This window comes from Garra rufa, chromosome 19 (assembly GCF_049309525.1).
Source record: "Garra rufa chromosome 19, GarRuf1.0, whole genome shotgun sequence".
NCBI lineage: Eukaryota > Metazoa > Chordata > Actinopteri > Cypriniformes > Cyprinidae > Garra > Garra rufa.
This window is the reverse complement of record NC_133379.1, coordinates 28105528-28114439: the sequence shown is the minus strand read 5'-3', so window position 1 is coordinate 28114439 and position 8912 is coordinate 28105528.

Sequence of the window (8912 nt, the reverse complement as noted above, 5' to 3'; positions counted from 1 at the left end):
TGATTTCAAAGCATTTTGAAAATGACACACTTCCTGCTGCCAGTTGGTGGCGCTATAACTTTGACTCATAATAGTCACATTTATGGAATCGGCATCATACAACGAACAAACTGGTGAAGTTTCATCAGAATCAGGCAATGTGGTCAACAGTTATTAGACACTTCCTGTTTCTCATTTCTCGCCATAACTTTGTCGCCTTGCCACGGCCAAACCGTTCGAGATATCAAAAATCTCCTCGCAATTTAGCGTCCCCAATGTCTTGAGATCATGCTGACCGAGTTTGGTGACAATCCCATGGAATTCCTGGGAGGAGTACGTTAAATTCCAGAGCATGCGCTTTTTAAACAGCCCTAAATATCTCACTTCCTGTTGCGTGGAGCCCATGACATAGAGTACAAAAGTTGTTTGGCTCAGTGAGATCTATATGTGTACCGAGTTTCATATCAATACATGCAAGTATGTGTGCGCAGTACATCAAGTTTTCAAACTGTGTTCCAGGGGGCGCTGTAGAGGCCCTGAACCACGCCCGGGTCCCAGCCTCTTTGGCGTCCTGATGGCCGCAGATTCCGACGTGTGTGCAAATTTTCAAGAGTTTTTGAGTATGTTAAGGCCCCCAAAAGTGCCCGGAAGGTTGAAAAAAAGAAAAAAAAAAAAAAAAAAAAAAAAAAAAAATAATAACCCTTAGAAGAACAATAGGGCCTTCGCCCTTTTGGGCTCGGGCCCTAATTAAAGCTGCAAGCAGCGATGAACGGGCCCTCGCACACGGGCTCACCGCCGACCGGTGGCTTCAGGAAAACAGCAAACGGTGGGCAGTATGCTTTTAATACAGTAAATGTAGGAGAAATATGTCAAAGTCACTTAAATGTGCCAAACTTGCCGCTGCCAGCTGGTGGCGCTATGCCTATAACTGATTATTGGCATGTAGATGTGTTCAGGCCAGCACTATTATCAAACATATGAAGTTTGGTGCAGATTGACCTTGGTATGTTTGAGTTAGTGAAATATATGAGATATCCTGCTGCCAACAAGTGGCGCTATGATAATATCTGAATATTGGTCTTTAGGTGTCTTCAGGCCAGGACTCTTACCAAACCTGTGAATTTTGTGGCAGATCAGACATTTTCAGGCTAAGTTATAACCACTTCTATGTCTATGCAGAAACATCAAACTTTGTCAGGCCACCACGGACATGCCCTTTAATGAAAACTCAAGATCTTCACAATTTAACATCTCTAAGGCCTCAAGATCAGACTGACCAAATATAATGTTGATTTAACTAAATGCAATCAATGCAAGGACTTCAGATAAATGCCAACTGTGAACCAGTATGCTACAAATTTCCTATTTTCTGATGATGATGATAAGAACATGATTCATGATGATAGCAAAATGTTATTATTGCTTGCTTTACGTCCACCACTTCTGCTTAAATGTCATTGTTACCTATCTGTACAATTTTTGTGTGGATATTGCTTTGCTGGTGACTCCTGTTATAAGACATCACTCTTAAGTGCTACATAACCAAGAATCAATAAGGAAGACGGTGCCCAGTTGGCACATGCATTCACAGTAACCATCTGCTAGTTTGGATTTTAAGTTTACAGAATTGAAAGGGTTAGACTTTAAAATCAACACACAGACACATACACACAAAATATAAAATGTTGCCATCCAGTTTCATTTGTTAAAATTAACTATATTAGTTAACATGATCAATAAATAAATAGCATTTATTAATGTTAATTAATATTAAGCTAAAAAAAGTATTCATATAAAGTTTATGTACTGTGTATTAACATGAACATGAACACAGTTCATGTGGGTGTACAGCAATACACAATAAAGTGCTCTATAAACGCTTCATTCTTTCAAAATATCTTTAAAAATCAAGTTGAGTATTTTAACGGGGTGATACATATATATATATATATATATATATATATAACTGATCTTAAAATTATGGTTTTCAGATGTTTTGAAGAGATAACAGTAACGTTTGTTTTGTTGTCAAAGTTTGTCTTAATTTTTTATTATTATTATTTTATATTCAATAAATAACACTATGTAAATATTGTCTATCAATGAAGATAAATTGATCATGCTAAAAAGTTGTATTTTTTTTAATCTTTTGCTATGTGACTGAATAGGACAAGTTCATGGTACAGTTAAGTAAAAAATAAATAAAAAAAAACAACAACTGCAAAATACGAAAAATGAAAGACTTAGTGACCCTTTATATTTTCTCAAAATATCAGACTCTCAAAGATCAGACATATTTATGTAATTACAATACATATGTGCATTTTTTGTTCAAAGATGGTCTGTAGGATGGCTCTCTACTCTGTCACCCTCTCTGCCTCTCACCCCTCCCCCCTGCAATAATGAGCTTCTCTGTGCCTGACTGAACGCACACACATACTGTAGAGACATTCACCAGAGTGACAGCAGGTTTCTGAGTTATTTTTTTAATTTTCTTTAATTCATTGAAGCTTGTATACAATTTATATTTCCAGCACTTGCTCAGAATGATTAGATCTCTGTGTGAAAAAAGTTTTAAAGAGTTTGGATGCTGCACTTTAAAGATATAAAAAATTAGGGTTATGTTTTTTACTACATCTTTAAAAAATCACCACGTCAACACCGTTCGAGATATCCAAAATCCGCTCGCAATTTAACATCTTCAGAATCTTCTCTTCATGTTAAAAAAGTTTGGTGTGAACAGCTGGTTGTTCTTAGGAGTAGTGTGAATTTGTTTACTACCTGATTTTTCAAAAAATCCACCTTCAAATCAAAATAGCCGGCTTTCTGTTGGTCTTAGCTAATGAGTTTGATTTAGAGAGTTGTCCAGATTGATGAGAACAATATAAGTACAGAGTTTGGTGACTGTAGGAAAAACTAACCCCCCAACTTTTGTCAAAAGATGGCGCTATAGAGTGCCTGCTCCACGCCCATTTATGACCTTTTGCCAGTGTCTAACTATCATAAATATTGATGTGTGTGTTGAGTTTCATGAAATTCTAAGCATGTTATCTGCCTCGAAAAGACAGGAATGTAATTTTAAAGTTTGACACGTTGCCATGGCAACAGCATTTGATTTATCATCGACCCCTTTACATATTCTTATCGGCCATGTTTTGACATGATTTTGATGAAGTTTAAAGAAAATCGAGTAAAATTAAGAGGCTGATTTCAAAGCATTTTGAAAATGACACGTTTCCTGCTGCCAGTTGGTGGCGCTATAACTTTGACTCATAATAGTCACATTTATGGAATCGGCATCATACAAGGAACAAACTGGTGAAGTTTCATCAGAATCAGGCAATGTGTGCAACAGTTATTAGACACTTCCTGTTTCTCATTTCTCGCCATAACTTTGTCGACTTGCCACGGCCAAACCGTTCGAGATATCAAAAATCTCCTCGCAATTTAGCGTCCCCAATGTCTTGAGATCATGCTGACCGAGTTTGGTGACAATCCCATGGAATTCCTGGGAGGAGTATGTTAAATTCCAGAGCATGCGCTTGTTAAACAGCCCTTAATATCTCACTTCCTGTTGCGTGGAGCCCATGACATAGAGTACAAAAGTTGTTCAGCTCGATGAGTTCTATATGTGTACCGAGTTTCATATCAATACGCGCAAGTATGTGTGCGCAGTACATCAAGTTTTCAAACTGTGTTCCAGGGGGCGCTGTAGAGGCCCTGAACCACGCCCGGGTCCCAGCCTCTGTGGCGTCCGGACGACGGCAGATTCCGACGTGTGTGCAAATTTTCAAGAGTTTTTGAGTATGTTAAGGCCCCCAAAAGTGCCCCAACGGTTGAAAAAAAATAAAAAAAATAAAAAAAATTAAAGCTGCAAGCAGCGATGACCGGGCCCTCGCCGTCTGCGCAGTCACCATCACGATAGCATCAGGAAAACGGTGCCCAGTTGGCACATGCATTCACAGTAACCCTTCTGCCAGGGTCGATTTAAAGTTTACAGAATTGAAAGGGTTAATTAAAATCAACACACAGACACATACACACAATATTTAAAATTTTGCCACCCAGTTTAATTTGTTAACATTAACTATATTACTTAACATGAACAATAATTAAATAGCATTTATTAATGTTAATTAATATTAAACAAAAAAAAGTATTCATATATTATTAAAAGGTACATTAGTACATTTATTTATATTTGTAATATATATATTTAATATATTTGTGGGTTCATGTATTTATAAGACATTATAAGGGTATTCTTAAGGCATTATAATGAATGCATAATACATTATAAAAACCTTATAATATGTTGTATCATCTCATGAGCATTCATAAGAACCGTTTTAATTTATTATAATTTTTACTTTTTTTATTATAGCTTTTGAGTATAATTACCTCCTCATAGTTGTAATGTATAAGTCTCATATTTTGCCATCTTACTGATGTCACTTTACTTAAAGCATACAAAGACCACTTATAAGTAATAACAATATTTCTCAAATAGCCATAAGATCAGGTATTAGATCAGATAAATGTGTAATATGATCAGTTTAATTATTTTGATGGTACCCGTTAGACAGCTTTTTATAAGTAACTCTGCATGTCAACTAGCAGTAATTATTATTAGTAGTGTGATAAATATATGCTAACACTGTATTTTGACAGTTCCCCAAAAGACAAACTGATTATAAGTAACTTTGCAAGAACACGAACCGTCTACTTAGCCTAACATTAACCTAAGTCTACACTGTAAGGAGTGTTAGTTGGTGAGAGTTAGTTGCTTATAGTCAATAGAATAGAATATAATGTAAAAAATAAATCTAATATGATATAGTCCATTACAAATGAAGTAGATTTAATATGGTTTCTATTGTGTGTTATAAATAATCATAATCTTAAAAGCTATAACCTCTAATATTTAAGTATTATAATGTATGATATTTGTTGTTATGAATATTCAATGGATGATATAATATATTATACGTTTTTTTTTTTTTATAATGCATTAGGTGTTCATTATAATGCCTTAGAAATACCCTTATAATAGGGGCTCAATAGAAAGTGTTACCAAATCAGTGAGAGACAAACAAAACATTTCATAATTTTTCATAAAAAAAAAAAAAAGATTTTTAATGCGTTTTAGTGTTTATTTTAAAATTAGGTAAAAGTTTTCTGACAGTACAGTACATAACAGCTGCAAATTAATCTATGCATTTGTTTATTTGTTTAACATTGAGAATGAGAAGAATAGGATTAGAGGTAAAATATTCCTTATCATACGAGGACCTCTGGTGTTCATCCCTCGTATTACAGTCTTCATTTCTCTCTCACATCTGGATACTTTTAATGTTTTTGGGGCCTCTGAGCATGATAAAATTTTGATACCAAGTGTATTTTCTAAGAATGATTTGTTGTTCATATATACAAAGTTTTGAAGAGTTGGTATCAGGCACTTTAAAGATATATGAAAATGAATGATACTTTTTTTTACTGTGACTTTAAAAAATCACCACATCAACACCGTTCAAGATATACCAAATCCACTCACAATTTAGCATTTTGAGTATATACTTATCATGCTGACAAAGTTTGGTGTGAACTTCTTGTTTCTGCTTTGTTTAGTATTATTTTATTTACAGCCTGATTTTTCAAAAAATCCACATTCAAATAAAAATAGCCAACTTCCTGTTTATTATAGCTAATAAGTGTTAATTAGAAAGTTGTCCGGCTTGATGAGTCCAATATATGTACCGAGTTTGGTGACAGTAGGCAAAACTAAACCCCCAACTTTTGTCAAAAGGTGGCGCTATAGAGTGCCTCCTCCACGCCCATTTATGGGCTTTTATCAGTGTCTAAATATCATTAATACAGATGTGTGTGTTGAGTTTCATGAAATTCCAAGTATTTTAAGTGGCTCGAAAACACAAAAACCTAAAGTTAAAGTTTGACACGTTGCCATGGCAACATGATAAAAGTTATCGATAATACCCTTCACAGATTCTCATTGGCCGTGTTTCGACATTATTGGGATGAAGTTTCAAGCAAATTGAGTAAAATTAAGAGGCTGATTTAAAAGCATTTAGAAAACGTTGCGCTTTCTGCTGCCAGTTGGTGGCGCTATAACTTTAACTCATAATAGTCTCATCTCTGTGATTGGCATCAGACGATGAACAAACTGCTGAAGTTTGGTCAAAATCAGACAAAGTGTGTTAAAGTTATTAGACACTTCCTGTTTCTCATTTCTCGCCATAACTTTGTCGCCCCGCCACGGCCAAACCGTTCGAAATATCAAAATTCCCCTGGCAATTTTGCGTCCCCAATGTCTTGAGATCATGCTGACCGAGTTTGGTGGTCATCGGTGGATACACCTAGGAGGAGTATATCAAATTCCATTGCATGCGCTTTTTAGACATCCCTGAATAGCTGACTTCCTGTTGGGCGAAGCACTGACTTCGAGCATGAAAGTTGTTCGGCCCGATGAGGTCTATATGTGTATGAATTTTGATAAATGTAGGTCAACCGGTGTGTGCTCCAGAGTCCCTCAAAAGTAAAAATTTTTAACGCTGTGCCACGCCCCCCCCAGGTGACCCCCCCCATGTCAAAGTCTGTCCGGCCCTGATGGCCGCAGGTTCCAATGTGTGTGCAAAGTTTCAAGAGTTTTCATGTATGTTAAGGGCCCCGAAATGACCCAAAACATTGATGAAATAATAATAATAATAATAATAATAATAATCCTTAGAAAAACAATAGGGCCTTCGCCCTTTTGGGCTCGGGCCCTAATTAAAGCTGCGAGCAGCGATGAACGGGCCCTCGCACCCGGGCTCACCGCCGACCGGTGGCTTCAGGAAAACAGCAAACGGTGGGCAGTATGCTTTTAATACAGTAAATGTAGGAGAAATATGTCAAAGTCACTTAAATGTGCCAAACTTGCCGCTGCCAGCTGGTGGCGCTATGCCTATAACTGATTATTGGCATGTAGATGTGTTCAGGCCAGCACTATTATCAAACATATGAAGTTTGGTGCAGATTGACCTTGGTATGTTTGAGTTAGTGAAATATATGAGATATCCTGCTGCCAACAGGTGGCGCTATGATAATATCTGAATATTGGTCTTTAGGTGTCTTCAGGCCAGGACTCTTACCAAACCTGTGAATTTTGTGGCAGATCAGACATTTTCAGGCTAAGTTATAACCACTTCTATGTCTATGCAGAAACATCAAACTTTGTCAGGCCACCACGGACATGCCCTTTAATGAAAACTCAAGATCTTCACAATTTAACATCTCTAAGGCCTCAAGATCAGACTGACCAAATATAATGTTGATTTAACTAAATGCAATCAATGCAAGGACTTCAGATAAATGCCAACTGTGAACCAGTATGCTACAAATTCCCTATTTTCTGATGAAGATGATAAGAACATGATTCATTATGATAGCAAAATGTTATTATTGCTTCCTTTACATCCACCACTTCTGCTTAAATGTCATTGTTACCTATCTGTACAATTTTTGTGTGGATATTGCTTTGCTGGTGACTCCTGTTATAAGACATCACTCTTAAGTGCTACATAACTAAGAATCAATAAGGAAGACGGTGCCCAGTTGGCACATGCATTCACAGTAACCCTCTGCTAGTTTGGATTTTAAGTTTACAGAATTGAAAGGGTTACACTTTAAAATCAACACACAGACACATACAAACAAAATATAAAATGTTGCCATCCAGTTTCATTTGTTAAAATTAACTATATTAGTTAACATGACCAATAAATAAATAGCATTTATTAATGTTAATTAATATTAAGCTAAAAAAAGTATTCATATAAAGTTTATGTACTGTGAATTAACATGAACATGAACACAGTTCATGTGGGTGTACAGCAATACACAATAAAGTGCTCTATAAACGCTTCATTCTTTCAAAATATCTTTAAAAATCAAGTTGAGTATTTTAACGGGGTGATACATATATATAACTGATCTTAAAATTATGGTTTTCAGATGTTTTGAAGAGATAACAGTAACGTTTGTTTTGTTGTCAAAGTTTGTCTTAATTTTTTATTATTATTATTTTATATTCAATAAATAACACTATGTAAATATTGTCTATCAATGAAGATAAATTGATCATGCTAAAAAGTTGTATATTTTTTAAATCTTTTGCTATGTGACTGAATAGGACAAGTTCATGTAAAAAATAAATACAGTTTATTAAATACAGTTAAGTAAAAAATAAATAAAAAACAACAACTGCAAAATACGAACAATGAAAGACTTAGTGACCCTTTATATTTTCTCAAAATATCAGACTCTCAAAGATCAGACATATTTATGTAATTACACTACATACAGTATGTGCATTTTGTTCAAAGATGGTCTGTAGGATGGCTCTCTACTCTGTCACCCTCTCTGCCTCTCACCCCTCCCCCCTGCAATAATGAGCTTCTCTGTGCCTGACTGAACGCACACACATACTGTAGAGACATTCACCAGAGTGACAGCAGGTTTCTGAGTTATCTTTTTAATTTTCTTTAATTCATTGAAGCTTGTATAAAATTTATATTTCCAGCACTTGCTCAGAATGATTAGATCTCTGTGTGAAAAAAGTTTTAAAGAGTTTGGATGCTGCACTTTAAAGATATAAAAAATTAGGGTTATGTTTTTTACTACATCTTTAAAAAATCACCACGTCAACACCGTTCGAGATATCCCAAATCCGCTCGCAATTTAACATCTTCAGAATCTTCTCTTCATGTTAAAAAAGTTTGGTGTGAAAAGCTGGTTGTTCTTAGGAGTAGTGTGAATTTGTTTACTACCTGATTTTTCAAAAAATCCACATTCAAATCAAAATAGCCGGCTTTCTGTTGGTCTTAGCTAATGAGTTTGATTTAGAAAGTTGTCCAGATTGATGAGAACAATATAAG